The sequence below is a fragment of the Aedes aegypti genome, unplaced genomic scaffold, assembly GCF_002204515.2.
Source record: "Aedes aegypti strain LVP_AGWG unplaced genomic scaffold, AaegL5.0 Primary Assembly AGWG_AaegL5_hic_scaff_1797_PBJ_arrow, whole genome shotgun sequence".
Taxonomy (NCBI): domain Eukaryota; kingdom Metazoa; phylum Arthropoda; class Insecta; order Diptera; family Culicidae; genus Aedes; species Aedes aegypti.
This window is the reverse complement of record NW_018735264.1, coordinates 1-15243: the sequence shown is the minus strand read 5'-3', so window position 1 is coordinate 15243 and position 15243 is coordinate 1. Positions and strand designations below refer to the sequence as shown.

Below are 15243 nucleotides of genomic sequence, written 5' to 3'. Positions count from 1 at the left end.
TTTTGTAAAAACGATTCAAATTTATTTCAACTGAAATTGTTTTTTTTTGTTGCGCTAATAATATTAACTTCGGAATGGTTGACTTAGATTATACGGCAAATTGTCATTGGTCTACAACAACCTAACATTCTAATAATTTTATACGATGTTATTCGTTCTATAAGTAGCATCAAGTTTTGGGGATAACAAAGACTCGTTCTCATAAACGCAATCTCCGGCAATCCATGTGGACAGTACATTCAATGAATCATCCAAAATAACGAAATCTGCATCAGCTCCATATTTAAGCGTGCCCTTCTGGTCTTCAATGCCTAAACATTTGGCAGGATGTAATGATGCAGCCTCTAAAGCGTATTCAATTGAGCAGTCTGAAAGAAAAAAGATACAAGTACAATATGACGTCTCCACTTTGTCAAATATAACATCTCTTACTTGAAGCTTTTTTGGAAAAAACTGTATGCATTCATCCATCGGTGCGATGCTTCCGCATAGAGTATCAGTATTAGCGACATAAGCTCGACCACGGCGCACCTCAATATCCATCTGTCCGATTCTATGTCTACCCTCAGTTAAGCCCATGGCCGAAATGGCAATCCGTAACCAAAATGAGTCCATCGGGATGAGTCTTGTAAGCAATTCTGAGCGCAGCAGGATGAGTGTGCACTCCGTCAGAGATAATGCCAAAGTAGACCAGGTTATCTGCTGGGATATTGTCCGTAGTCAGCAAACCTACCAATCCAGGATCGCGATGATGGAAACTGTGTGAGTAAATAATCAATTAGTGGCACGTCACGCTTCCAAGCAGAAGTGCAATTAAAATTTACCGGTAGCATAGCGTTGAACAGATGCGTTATAAGCTTTGCACCATGCTGCACTGCGACTTCACCATCATGAAGGTTAGCCATCGAGTGGCCGACTGATACAGTGATACCACGATTGCTAAGCTCACGAATCACTTCCGATGCATCTTCCTTCTCCGGGAGCAAGAGTAACGATGCACACGTTGTCAAGTGATCCATACACGTCTAGTAGCGTTTGGAAGGCCCTTGTGGAACAATCAATTAGATAAGAAAAAAAAGAAAAATGCTATAAAAGTGTTTTCACTAACCTGATCGAATTCCTTGATGCATTCTTGTGGATGAGCTCCCTTTTTGCTACTGTTTATAAATGGGCCTTCTACGTGACATCCCAAGATAGTGGCACCTGTGGTGACCACCTGTTTTTTGGATATCTTTGGCAGCACCGTGTGATACGTCTCAGGTGGAGATGTGACCAATGTTGGACAATAGGAAGTGACCCCATGCGTAAGAAGACCTTTGGATACCTTTGGCAATTCCCTGCTCGACGGTTGCAATGTCATAGGAAAAATCAACTCCATATCCTCCTAGAAAGTTTAAAAAACCATGAGATTATTGTAAAAATCAGCTGATGTAAACTGTCATTTTATTGTACCAAACCAAGGAAATGTTGCTCAGCTTTTATATTATGGCTCTTTGTGAGCTAACTGTTTTCAAGCTTATAAGGTACCGCGGGGCAAGTGGGTAAATAGGGTTAAGTGAAAACAATTGATATATTTTACTGAATAAGTGAATTAACGTTTTGAACTCATGCGTAAACCTTTGAGGCCATTGAGAGCATTACGATAGGTAAGAGATTTCTGAGATTTTTCAGCCTTTATTGCATATAGAGCGAAAATTGTTAACCTGTCAACTGTTACTCCGTACATGTTGGCGGCGTACAATCTTATTTTAATATTTTCAGTGAAAAAAAAGTTGTGGAAAATAATTTCCTGTACCACTTTTTAGTTGTCCTCTGTGACAGTTTTAAACTGCAATAAAAAAGTTTTAGAATTAATTCGCGGTAGACCTAAAATAACTAAATTTAACCACCGTCAATTTTCTTATCAGGTGGGGCAAGTGAAAAGTTTATCATTAGAGATTGAATTTGTGTTTTCTCTTTAAGTAGCCCATAAGTAAACATGGTTCGCAATTATCATAGAAAAACATAACGTGCTGATAATTCAAGAAACACTATACTCAAGCGTTAAAAGCTATTAGAAATCATGGAATTTCTAATATGTCTACTTCGGGCAGCCAATTAAAAGGAATACGTTGACTTGAAAAGTTGCAATTTTAGAGAACACACAGAAATCTCGTGGAATGTCTTTGTAAAACTAGTTTAAAACAATAAAATGGGGTATAGGTCTATCCACATAAAAAGATTCTAAATACGTTATTGAAGGATTCCCGTTTGATTTCTCCCGGAAGAGTTATCCGACGTCATATCCGACTTTCTCAAAAACAAATAACGAGCGGTTGAAATTCTACAGAGCAGAAATGCAATTGCTGCCCTATAATGTAACACTAACATTGGAAAATGTTGCAGTTATAATGTTGGTCGAATCATTTCAACTAACATAACTGAACAGAAGAAAATTCAAGTGAAAAGAATAACATTTTCTTTTTTTTTGCATGTTACTCTTATGTCATTGTTCATTGGGAAGCCTTAACAAATGTTAAAGCTAATAGAAATCGTGAATATAAACTGTTTGTTTTTTGAATTTATTGTTCAAAACGGTAAACTTTTCACTTGCCCCACTTTTGAGGAGGGGACTTACCCCACTTTTGGGGTAAGGAGACATTTTTCAAAAACTTTTTCTGTATTTTTTTCTTCAATTTTCATAAAAATCAAATTTTCAGCATGCTGCTTATATTTGGTGGGAGTCGAGCTAAAAAATATACACAACCTCTTTTGTTTCAATTTAAAGTCTCTAGAATTTGAAGAATCTCAAACTATGCAAATTCCCTTACCCACTTTCCCCACGGTACCTTATCTAAAAATTAGCATATTCAACATATGAATTATTCTAAAGGATTACCTCGGTACAACTCCAAAAGGTAGTTGAAACAACTCCTTCGGGAAATCTGTTAATAGTCCAACAAGGTCCAACACTGATTCTTCAGTAATTTTAAAAAATTTCTTCAAAAATTCTCCTGCCAAAATTTACTCTTGAGATTCTTTTGGTAAATTTTCCAGGGGTTTCGAACAAATGTATGTTTATAGATTTTTTCTAGTATGCAATAAGAATTTTCCATGGTGTTGCTACTTCAAATTTCCCAGTAATTATCCCCCAGTATCTCTTTAAAAATCCTCCATTAAATGCCGATAAATCTGGGGAATTCTTTCCAAGAGATTTTCCATCGATTCCTTAAGTACAAGTAATTGTTCCAGGGATTCCTTATTAAAGATCTCCTAAACCCTCGTCACAGATAACAGATGTTTATGTCCGATTGTAAAACTGTGTAAGACAATTAATGGTGATTTTAAGTGGCAACACAAGTAGCAACATCGTGGTGGCGCTGTTATCGCTAAGTTCCCATAGTGATGTCGGTGGTGAATATGAAACATTTCAAGATACTTCTATTCACCACTGATTGCAGCAATACGTTGTGTGACGGCGCTAGTGTTTTCAACGTGTTTTAGTTTGAATATTTACACAAGTTCTCAGAAGATTTTTGTTCTAACATAAACATCTGTTATCTGTGCCCTCGTGTTACAACAGGGGGTTCATAGACCCCCGACTATGTAAAAAGCACGCTGAAACGAACACCTCACAGCGAGCCGTCTATAAGGTACCGCGGGGCAAGTGGGGGAATGGGATAAGTGAAAATAATTGGTATATTTTACTGAATATGTGAATTAAACGTTTTAAACTCATGCGTAAACCTTTGACGCCATTAAGAACATTACGATAGGTAAGAGATTTCTGAGATTTTTCAGCCTTTATTGCATAATAGAGCGAAATATTGTTAACCTGTCAACTATCACTCCGTAACAAGTTGACGGGGTGCATCTTATTTTGATATTTTCAGTGGAAAAAAGTTGCTAATAACAATTTACTGTACCACTTCTAAGTTGTCCCCTCTGATAGTTTTAAACTGCAATAAAAAAAAATTAGAATAAATTCGACATAGGGGGAGATCCCCCAGTACCGGACACTTAAGCCATTAAATTCATAATTCAAAAAATATTGGTTTATGTGTTCCTGTTCCTCATTTATGATAAATATTACAAAAATAAAGTAGTACAAAAATAAATTTGAAAATATAAATATGATTTTGACATTGCATTTTGGTGATGTATTTTAGTACCAAATTGATCGATATTTGAAAGGTGGCACCCCAATTCCGGACACAATCTGGAAATGCTTAGAATTCTGTAAATTTGATCACCATTGAATGTTTTTACTATAGGAATAGTAAATAATTGCCAATTCAATGCACTTGCAACATTTACAAGAAGAAATTGAGTTTTTCTTATTTTGCAAGATGTCTATCAAAAACCTCTTTCATATATGATGAAAAATAGCAACATTTTACGATGTTGTTCTGAATGTTCATTTTTCTTAATTTTATTGCATGTTTGATACTATGATCGACAGAATCCATGAAAAATGAATGTATTTTGAGACACTGGTGCAATAATTACAAAGATATCATATAATAAATCAAGTTGTCCGAATCTGGGGGAATCTGCTTAACCCAAAATTATAATTTGTCCACATTTAGTTTAATTATGGTTCAAAATACATTCATACTATCAAATTAGGAATTAGGTTCGATCATGCTTGCGTGATGCAAAGTATTTTGTCATTTTCAAAATAGTTACTAAATAGGCTCAAAAATTATGGCGATACGTCAATTTTTAAAGATTTTCAACCATTTCTACTTTCTAAAAAGGCATACATATTTCAAGGATGTGTTATTCTACGCAAACATTAGTCTCCATAATAGCTTTCTTTTCTACTAATACACCATTTTGATTGGACCATGATTTCTCAATTTTTCGACTTTGTCCGGTATTGGTGCTGTCCGGTACTGGGGATCTCCCCCTACACTTAAAAATAACTAAATTGAAATACTGTCAATTTTCTAATCACGTGGGGTAAAGTGAAAAGTTTCTCATTAGAGATTGAATTTGTGTTTTCTCTTTAGACAGCTATAAGTATAAAAGGTTCACAATATCATAGAAACAACAGAACGTGCTGATAGTTCAAGAAACACTGTACTCAAAGCGTTAAATGCTATTATCAATGGCCGAATTATGGAACTTCTCTTAAAAAAGCTTGCTAAATATTACGATATTCATAAAGTTTTACTTCGGCAGCCGATTAAAAGAATACGTTGAATTGAAAAGTGTCAATATAATAGAACGCACGGAAATCTTGTGGAATGTCTATGAAAAGCAAGTACAAAATATAAAAATGGTGTATAGGTGTATCCACATTAAAAAGTTTCTAAATACTTTATTGAAGCATTCCGTTTAATTTTTCTTGAAGAGTTATCCGACATCACATTCGATTTTCTTAAAAACAAATAAACGAGCGGTGGAATTCTACAGAGCAGAAATGCAATTGCTGTCCATGATGTAAGAACTAACATTGGAAATGTTTCAGTTATAATGTTGTCGAATCATTTCAACAAACATAACTGAACAGAAGAAAATTCAAGTAACAAGAATAAATTTTTCTTTGTTTACATGTTACTTATGTTATTGTTCATTGGGACGCTTTAACAGTTTAACAATGGTAATAGAAATCGTGATTGTAACTGTTAGTTTTTGAAGTTATTGTTCAAAAAATATAAACTTTTCACTTGCCCCCACCTGTGGTTCCTTATTCTTATGAAGTTCCTCCAGAAATTTCCTCTAAATAATTGTTTACTCCTGGGATCGTTAACTCATCGTTTACTCCTGGGATCACTTCATCGGATTCTCCGAAGAACTCTAGAGTATTATTTCAAATAAGTTTTCCATGAATTTTTCAAAAAGTTTATCTAGAGTTAAAAAAAATGCTACATGTATCAACTCAGTGATTCCTCCGATTATTCTTGAAAAGTTCTTCAGAGATTGTGCTCGAGTTTTGTCAAGAATTCCTTCCGGAAATTCCCAGAATTTCATTTGGTAAATTTCCCAATAATTCAGCAATGTATCTAAGAATCCTTAAAGACTTCCTCAAGCGTTCAGATTTTTTTTCTAGTAGGAGTTCATCAGATGTTTATAAGGTGGTTTTAAAAATTTAGTTTAGACACACCTAATCGGTTTTAAAATTTAGTTTAGACACACCTAATCGGTCCAACGGACCTATGCACGGGTTCACTAATTTGACGTTTGAGCGGTGCGAATTCACTTGTTCCCATGGTCACGTAAATAACACGGCACGCTAAAACGTCAAATAGTGAACTCGTGCATTGGTTCATGGATCAATGCACGAGTTCACTAATTTGACGTTTGAGCGGTGCCGAATTCACTACGTTGCCATGGTGACATAAATAACACGGCACCGCTAAAACGTCAAATAGTGAACCCGTGCATAGTCCATTGCATACCATTTTTCGACAGCCTACTTGATGGCAAGACGAAGTTTGCCGGACCACTACCGGGTACCTCCGTTGGTTTGACCACACTTAATCTGAACACTTTTTAATTTGTACCCCGCTACTTTGCACATCGTTCAGATTAAAAATGGTTCAAACGTCATTTAGATGGAACGGGGTAACGTGAAAAGGAACGTTATGGAACGGAACGCAGAATCAAAACAAAACAGAGAAAGAGGTAACCAGAAACGCGTATATAGGGTGACTAGATGTTCAAATTAAAAATGAACCCCGATGCACAGACAAACAGACGTCACACTCTCATCATTGTCCATCGACCACCTTTTTAACGGTCGATTTAAAAATATGGTAGGTGGCCAATCCGCCACCCGCAGCGCTCGCATCGTTTTTGTTCGCGTTTGACGTTTACACACTTCCGCCATCTGTTGGCCCGTCGGCCAAATACACTAATTCTAGCATTGGGCGTACATGTCCTCGTGACTATGATTTGGATCGAGATTTGTTCTAAGTGTTACGTCTGTTTGTCTGTGCCCGATGGTTTGCATGAGGTATCACTGAAAAAAAATCCACACGCTTGATCCGTGTGTTTAAAATTATGGATCGATTCATGAACGTCTATATCGATTTGTTGTGATTTTCTTACAAACTTCGTGTGTATTCAATTCATTAGTTTTGCTTCATGGACTGATTTATCAACCGACAACATGAATTCCATAGTTTTCCACATAAGTTCCTAAAGCTTTCCATTTCAAATTCGTATGCGTCAACCTATGGGTGCTATGGATCATCACCCAACACGGATTCAGTGTGTTTAACTTATGATTATCTTGCGTCATGATCATCATGTTCAAGTTGGTCGATTTAAAATCGATGAGCTTGCTGTCGATTTCCTGTGTTCAAAATTATTAGTGATCAACCCATAGCGAACTAAATTTCGGATAGACCTCGTGTCGAACGACAGGTCATTTGAAATGGGCATCAATTCTATCAATGATGCAGGAATGTCCGTTTGATCACATCCGAGATATTATTGCGTCTATGCCATATAAATTATGACGCGGCTTTAAGCAAAAAATGCCAAATGTGATACCACTACAGGTTACGCCTTTGGTTCCGTCATATGGGCTAATGGATGGCAAGGTCGCATAACCAAGGGGAGGAATTTTTATGGTGGGTTACATTATGTACCAAAAATCGTATGCACTGAAATGTGTCCGAATTTCCATATTTCAATAACGAGTTAGAGAACCATATTAAAATTTGGTGTTCATGGCTACCCCGATGGTCTCTTGAATCGCATTTACACTGGTTCAGTGTTCTGAAACTCGATATTTTCCTAACTCTATGGTCTCTTCATTATCGAGTTTTGGAGAGGTGACTGTACATCTTGTGGCTGCTTCTCGAACGCTCATTTCACAAAACGGGTTGCTTTTCTATTGAAATTCTACATTTTATAATACAGTGGTCCTCAGCCTAACTAGCTAGGTGGGCCACCGCTTTGCTCTTAAAACATGTCGCGGGCCACAAGATGTAAAAATATCTATTTTATAAGTCCTATCAATACGACTCGACTAGAATACCAAAAAAATTCGCTCGGCACAACTCTGTCAGTCTAATTTTTCGATAGTTGTTACTCAACTTGACTGGCTTATTATCGGAGTCGACAGGTGACTTCGGAAATTTGCATGCCTTTTGTGTTCGACAGTTTCTAGTGGTTTTAATAATCTTTCCTAGTAATACCATTGTCCTTGGAATATCAAGAGTTCGTCCTTCGCGAAAAGATAAATGTCAAGAATTACACATCAAATATATATTAGATTTACACGCCACGTATTTTTAGCTTGAATCATGTAAAGCCATTTGCAATAAATTGTTCAGTGATAGATCATACAAACACATCTATTATATCAAACATTGCAAAAAAAAAACGTCCTCTTCTAAAAAATTTTGCAAGCGAAACCGCTCTGTACATGATTTTACACTGAAAAATAAATTATGCACATGAAATGACCGAGCTGTAGATCCATTCATGTGCATTATTGGCAGATTGTTCAGAGTTCGGTCGTGAGAACCGAGCATACTCGTTTGCAATTTTACATTCAAGATGCAAGTAATATTGGCGGATGTTTGAATTCAAAATTGCAAGCATTCTAGAATGCAATGAGACCGTTATTATTCATCGTTGATATTCGTTATAACTCGTTTTATATGAAAATCATGAAAATTCACGTGTAATGTATATTTGTATGGGATTTCCGGAAGTAAATCATCATGAGATAAACAATCCAGTACCGATTCAACAGATTAACGTTCAACGCTCCGTCATGCGTAATCATCGTCATCATCGAAACTTCAGACGCAGTTTTTCTGGTCAAAACTAAAAATTATTCGATGAAAAAGTGTTCACTGTGTTTTGGTTAGAGAGTAGTATACTGTGAACACATTTTCCTGTAAATTTTCTTTATTTTGAACGAAAAAACTGCTTTTGAAAATTCCAAAATCAGCGACGCATCCTGCCCCCTTAAGCGAAAATATTAAACTAGCTTTGACAAAATTCTATGATCTTTAATATTCTTTTGAATAGAGTAATTACAGCACTAGAATAATAACAACAATTAACCTCCACATCGTGAAATCCTTAGCCACAGCTAACCTAAAACTTCAGCGAAATTGTATAACCAAAATAGAACTACTTGAAAAAACCACTTTCTTTCTTGAGGAAAAGATGATATCAATATTTGGAGAAACTTTGGTTCTGAACAACTCCAGAAACAAGAAACTGTATCCATTTCTCTTAGTTTCTCGCTAGCCATTCCCTTGCTCAACACATAGCAAAGAAGAAAATCCTAAAATTAATCGAATGGCCCACTACAGGAAAAGATTGCTAGACTTTACAAATTATAAATTTTGAAATTCTGAAATCACAACATGCGGGCCACACTACTCCAATATGCAAAATCCCTCCACGGGCGCACAAAACCTGGTTGAGGGCCGCATGCGGCCCGCGGGCCGCAGTTTGGTGACCACTGTCCTAAACAAACATTGTGGAGGGATTCCTAGAATATCAGAAAGTACGGATAGTTTTTGGAAAGTCCAAAACAAAAACCTTGGGAGAATCCTGGAAAAAATCATGGCAGAACCAATAGATTCCTGAACTGAGAATTTCCTTAAGAAATTTCCAGAGGTAATTTTGAGAAAATTTTTCTAAGAATTGTCTGGTCTAAATCTCTAAGGATTCCTTTTTAAAGGCCCTAGTATTTATTGGTTTCTGAGTGGTCTCTATTTGTTTTAGTTAATAGCGCAATATCTCACAAGTTTTCTTATTCAGATTATTTGTAGTCATTCAAAGCAATTCAAACAGTTTCTGACGGGACCATTTCTGGCCGACTCTACATATGGTAATATAGGCGAGATTTTTATAATGCATTAGAAAACCTTGTTTGAAATTATTTGGCTTGTTTGCAATAACGTTCAGATTTTCTTCTCTTTCCAGAAATTTTGTTAAACCAGTCAAATGATTAGAATTAATATCCCGCAAGACGAGTTCGATTTATCGATAACATTTCAAATTCATCTCACGAACATGCTAAACTATAAACTTATTTCTTAGGTTCAATAATCAATCGCTCACCATATTGCAACGCACTTACCATTGATTTGTAAGTCTATGAATCCTGGCGCCAAGATTGCTCCTTTACAATCAATCTGAACATGAGCCTGTCGTTTTTCGTCGAAAAACACCTTCTCGGGATCAATTATTTTACCATCACGAACCCCACAGATCATCTCGCACCAATTGATGATTTCTCAATAAGCGACAGTTTCGGAATTGGGTTAATCTACGCTCAGAGGCCATTATTCTTCTATAATATCACAAATCACTTAAGGATTCAAATATCACTCTAAACCGTTATATCTGATAGCTATTGGCTGTTAAGTGCCTAGATATTGATCGATTTTACTGATATGATCATCAACTTGTATTTTGATGCGAATATCTGAGTGCACTTCCAAATGATGACTGCACACAACACTGAGCACGAACACGGAACACAATACATAAAATTGATGTAGAATAAGCAAGTTCACTGCTGAACTGACGACGAGGACTGATTTTGCATTTACTTTTATATTTATAAGAAGGTCATTGTTGGCTCTGATATACACACCATCCAGTCGTAGAACCGCTACTATTATGATGATAGTCCAATCATCTGTTGTTTACCAAAATTGATAACGAAAGTGTGTCATTCAGGGATTTGTTCTGATTCTGATACAAACTTCTACTTCCGACCCACTAGAATAGAACAGAGACAAAGTTAAAATTCTATGCGGTGATGATATACGAAACACTGAACAGCTGATCAAACTATATAAAAGCCGCTAAGATAGCCAAACGCTTAGCCGCATACCTAATGCTGATAAAAGTTTCCAACAGCCTATGGGAGGCGATCTGCTTTGTTGATTATTCACTACTAGACCAACTATAAATTATTCACATACACGATGCTACCGAAGTTGCACTAATACGTTCTTTCGTGCATCTGATGTGCTTGTTAAGATTGGTGCGTTGATTGTAATGTAAGGGTATAGGAGGCAATAGTGTGGAACAAAATTTAGGTTCTTGCTGCAGTCTGCGATCCGATTTGGGTCTCATAAAAACTTTTCAAAATTTCAGCTCGATCGGTGGAACTGAGGGTGTTATAAGCAAAGGGGTGTAAGTGACAAAACCCTAGTTTTGCGAAAAATGGACTTAAGTTTTTATAGTAATTTTTTCATTCATACATATTCTACATTTTATAAGGTTTAATCACCGCATGACTTTATTATTATTAAAATTCATTGGCTTTTTTCGGTGAATACAATATCTATACTCAGAGTGAAAGGGAGTAACGAAAGTAATGAAATGACAAGATGGATAGAATCGCAAGCGAGCGACGAGAGAAATGAATAGAAGTTGAAAATTTGTTTTTAACAGAGGGCCATATGTGTGAACAACACAATCGAAACGACAAATCGTTGCCTAACGTCCTGGTCTTGAACGGCTAGATGTTGTAGTGTTGGTCACTACTAACACTAGACAGGCAAAAATTTGTCGCCTCGACCTGTTAACTATATTGTTCGGCGTATGTAACAGTTCTATCGATCGTTGGCATATTTCGGAGATTGATACGAAATTGACGTTACTTATTGGATTTTTTCGCGTCTAATATCGCATACCCCTAATTTGCCCAAGTGATCATTCGAACTGAAGTTAGATTTCTTTGCCAATTATATTCTACATTTATAAGGTTTAATCACCGCATGACTTTATTATTATTAAAATTCATTGGCTTTTTTCGGTGAATACAATATCTATACTCAGAGTGAAAGGGAGTAACGAAAGTAATGAAATGACAAGATGGATAGAATCGCAAGCGAGCGACGAGAGAAATGAATAGAAGTTGAAAATTTGTTTTTTAACAGAGGGCCATATGTGTGAACAACACAATCGAAACGACAAATCGTTGCCTAACGTCTGGTCTTGAACGGCTAGATGTTGTAGTGTTGGTCACTACTAACACTAGACAGGCAAAAATTTGTCGCCTCGACCTGTTAACTATATTGTTCGCGTATGTAACAGTTCTATCGATCGTTGGCATATTTTCGGAGATTGATACGAAATTGACGTTACTTATTGGATTTTTTCGCGTCTAATATCGCATACCCCTAATTTGCCCAAGTGATCATTCGAACTGAAGTTAGATTTCTTTGCCAATTATATTCTACATTTATAAGGTTTAATAAGACCGCATGAAACTTTATTATTATTAAATTCATTGGCTTTTTCGGTGAATACAATATCTATACTCAAGTGAAAGGGAGTAACGAAAAGTAATGAAATGACAAGATGGATAGAATCGCAAGCGAGCGACGAGAGAAAATGAATAGAAGTTGAAAAATTTGTTTTTAACAGAGGCCATATGTGTGAACAAACACAATCGAAACGACAAATCGTTGCCTAACGTCCCCTGGTCTTGACGGCTAGATGTTGTAGTGTGGTTCACTACTAAACTAGACCAGGCAAAAATTGGTCGCCTCCGACCTGTTAACTATATTGTTTCGGCGTATGTAACAAGTTCTAATCGATCGTGTGGCATATTATTCGGAGATTGAATACGAAATTGACGTTACCTTATTGGATTTTTCGCGTCTAATATCGCATACCCCCTAATTTGCCCAAAGTGATCATCGAACTGAAGTTAGATTTCCTTTGCCAATTAATATTCTACATTTATAAGGTTTAATCACCGCATGACTTTATTATTATTAAAATTCATTGGCTTTTTTCGGTGAAATACAATATCTATACTCAGAGTGAAAGGGAGTAACGAAAGTAATGAAATGACAAGATGGATAGAATCGCAAGCGAGCGACGAGAGAAATGAATAGAAGTTGAAAATTTGTTTTTAACAGAGGGCCATATGTGTGAACAACAATTGGCAAAGAAATCTAACTTCAGTTCGAATGATCACTTGGGCAAATTAGGGGTATGCGATATTAGACGCGAAAAAATCCAATAAGTAACGTCAATTTCGTATCAATCTCCGAAAATATGCCAACGATCGATAGAACTGTTACATACGCCGAACAATATAGTTAACAGGTCGAGGCGACAAATTTTTGCCTGTCTAGTGTTAGTAGTGACCAACACTACAACATCTAGCCGTTCAAGACCAGGACGTTAGGCAACGATTTGTCGTTTCGATTGTGTTGTTCACACATATGGCCCTCTGTTAAAAACAAATTTTCAACTTCTATTCATTTCTCTCGTCGCTCGCTTGCGATTCTATCCATCTTGTCATTTCATTACTTTCGTTACTCCCTTTCACTCTGAGTATAGATATTGTATTCACCGAAAAAAGCCAATGAATTTTAATAATAATAAAGTCATGCGGTGATTAAACCTTATAAATGTAGAATATAATTGGCAAAGAAATCTAACTTCAGTTCGAATGATCACTTGGGCAAATTAGGGGTATGCGATATTAGACGCGAAAAAATCCAATAAGTAACGTCAATTTCGTATCAATCTCCGAAAATATGCCAACGATCGATAGAACTGTTACATACGCCGAACAATATAGTTAACAGGTCGAGGCGAAAAATTTTTGCCTGTCTAGTGTTAGTAGTGACCAACACTACAACATCTAGCCGTTCAAGACCAGGACGTTACACGGTAAAAAATAGACACCATGCTATCAATAGTTCTGCACTTGGATTTGCACTACTGTTGAATCTGGACAAAATCAAGGTAACAGCACTTGAATTCAACGTTGCATGTTTTGATTTGAAATAAAAAATAAATTAAAATAAACATTTCCGCCTGACCCAGATTTGAACCACCAACCTTCGGAGTGCAAGTCTAGTGTCTTACCTCGACACTAACTCGCATCTGTTGAAATGGATTGAATTGATCTCAATCACTTTCTACAACGAGTTGTCAATGATTGCTCTCATACAAAAGACATGATGTTCAAAATCAACGACTTTTCACTTCAGAGTCTAGTTCTAGACACAGTAGAGCAAATCCAAAGTTGAAACTCTTCAAATCATGGTGATTGGTGTTTTGAATTGAGTCAAGTGATCAATCTATTCAATCGAACGTGCTGATTTTTTACCGTGTAGGCAACGATTTGTCGTTTCGATTGTGTTGGGTTTTCGAAAACTGTAACTTGAACCACCGAACCAAGCTTATGATTACATGACCGCAACTCTGTATTTTCGACCAAACCTCGATGATTCTTAGGCTCCGAGATAAACACTCAGTGATACATTTATATTCTCATGTACACTTCACACCATTCCCTCTCTAGAGATTAACAACGACAAACAATCATGGAATTTGTATATTTCACGTCGTTCTGGGACACGACGAGTTGTACACGAATTCTATCAATCACCAGCTTGATTACTTACATGTTCAGTATTTGTACAATTATACCACCTCTGTCGATAATGTGACTATCTGTTCTATTACCTGACACGGTTTATATTCAAAACTCAAGCGTCCACTAGACATAACGGAGCCGACATTCCAAAGTTGATCTTTTTTACAAATTTCATAATTGCCTTCCCTTTGTATTCTAAGGATCAGCAAGGGCCATTTACTGTAGTGGAACAACACAATCGAAACGACCAAATCGTATGCCTAACGTCCTGCCGTCTTGAACGGGCTAGATGCTTGTATGTGTTGGTCACTACTAAATCTTAGAGCAGGCAAAAATTTGCTGCGGTCACATTCGTACTTCTTCCTAGTTAAAAATCTTTTAAGGTGGTCGCTTCGCGCTATTGATGACGTGTAAACGTGTGTCTAGTTCTCGTAGAGTTCCGCTCGGCGGACTATATATTTCCGGAAGAAGTCTCATACGAGCACTCTACGGTCTCTAGCTATTGGACTTTGTTTTTCGTTTCGTTGGGTTTCTCTTTCCCTGTACCCCATAATTATTGCCCCGAGTTGGAATTCATCTGCGAAACTGCATATGTCGGTAGATGCTATGCCAAAATTCCTGAGTAATTTTCTCATCGCAAGCTTTACTCAATAGGGTTTTTAAATCACATCGCTATGAGCTCTTTCTGTTCACTTACTATAATAAACGTGATCAATTGGCTATTTGTGTACAAGACTTTTGGCAGTGGAATTACACAATATCTAATACCTCAGAGTGTAAAAAGGAAGTAACGAAAAAGTTAATGACAATGACAAGATGGATTAGAATCGCAGCGAAGCCGACGAGAGAAATGCGAACTAGCAAGTTGGAACGAATTTAGTCTTTTAACGAGCGGCACATATGTGTGGAACAACCAC

At 36.7% G+C, this 15243-nt stretch overlaps 1 long non-coding RNA gene and 1 pseudogene across 1 annotated transcript; both read right to left on the bottom strand.

The window, feature by feature from the left end:
* Positions 1-586, bottom strand: LOC110680772. The gene is made up of 2 exons (XR_002502980.1): positions 433-586; positions 1-368 (listed from the first exon to the last, which is right to left on the bottom strand). It is a non-coding gene; the product is annotated as an uncharacterized LOC110680772 (long non-coding RNA).
* A 471-nt stretch (positions 587-1057) lies between these two features.
* On the bottom strand, positions 1058-10596 carry LOC110680771 (annotated as a pseudogene).
* Between the last annotated feature and the right edge of the window lie 4647 nt (positions 10597-15243).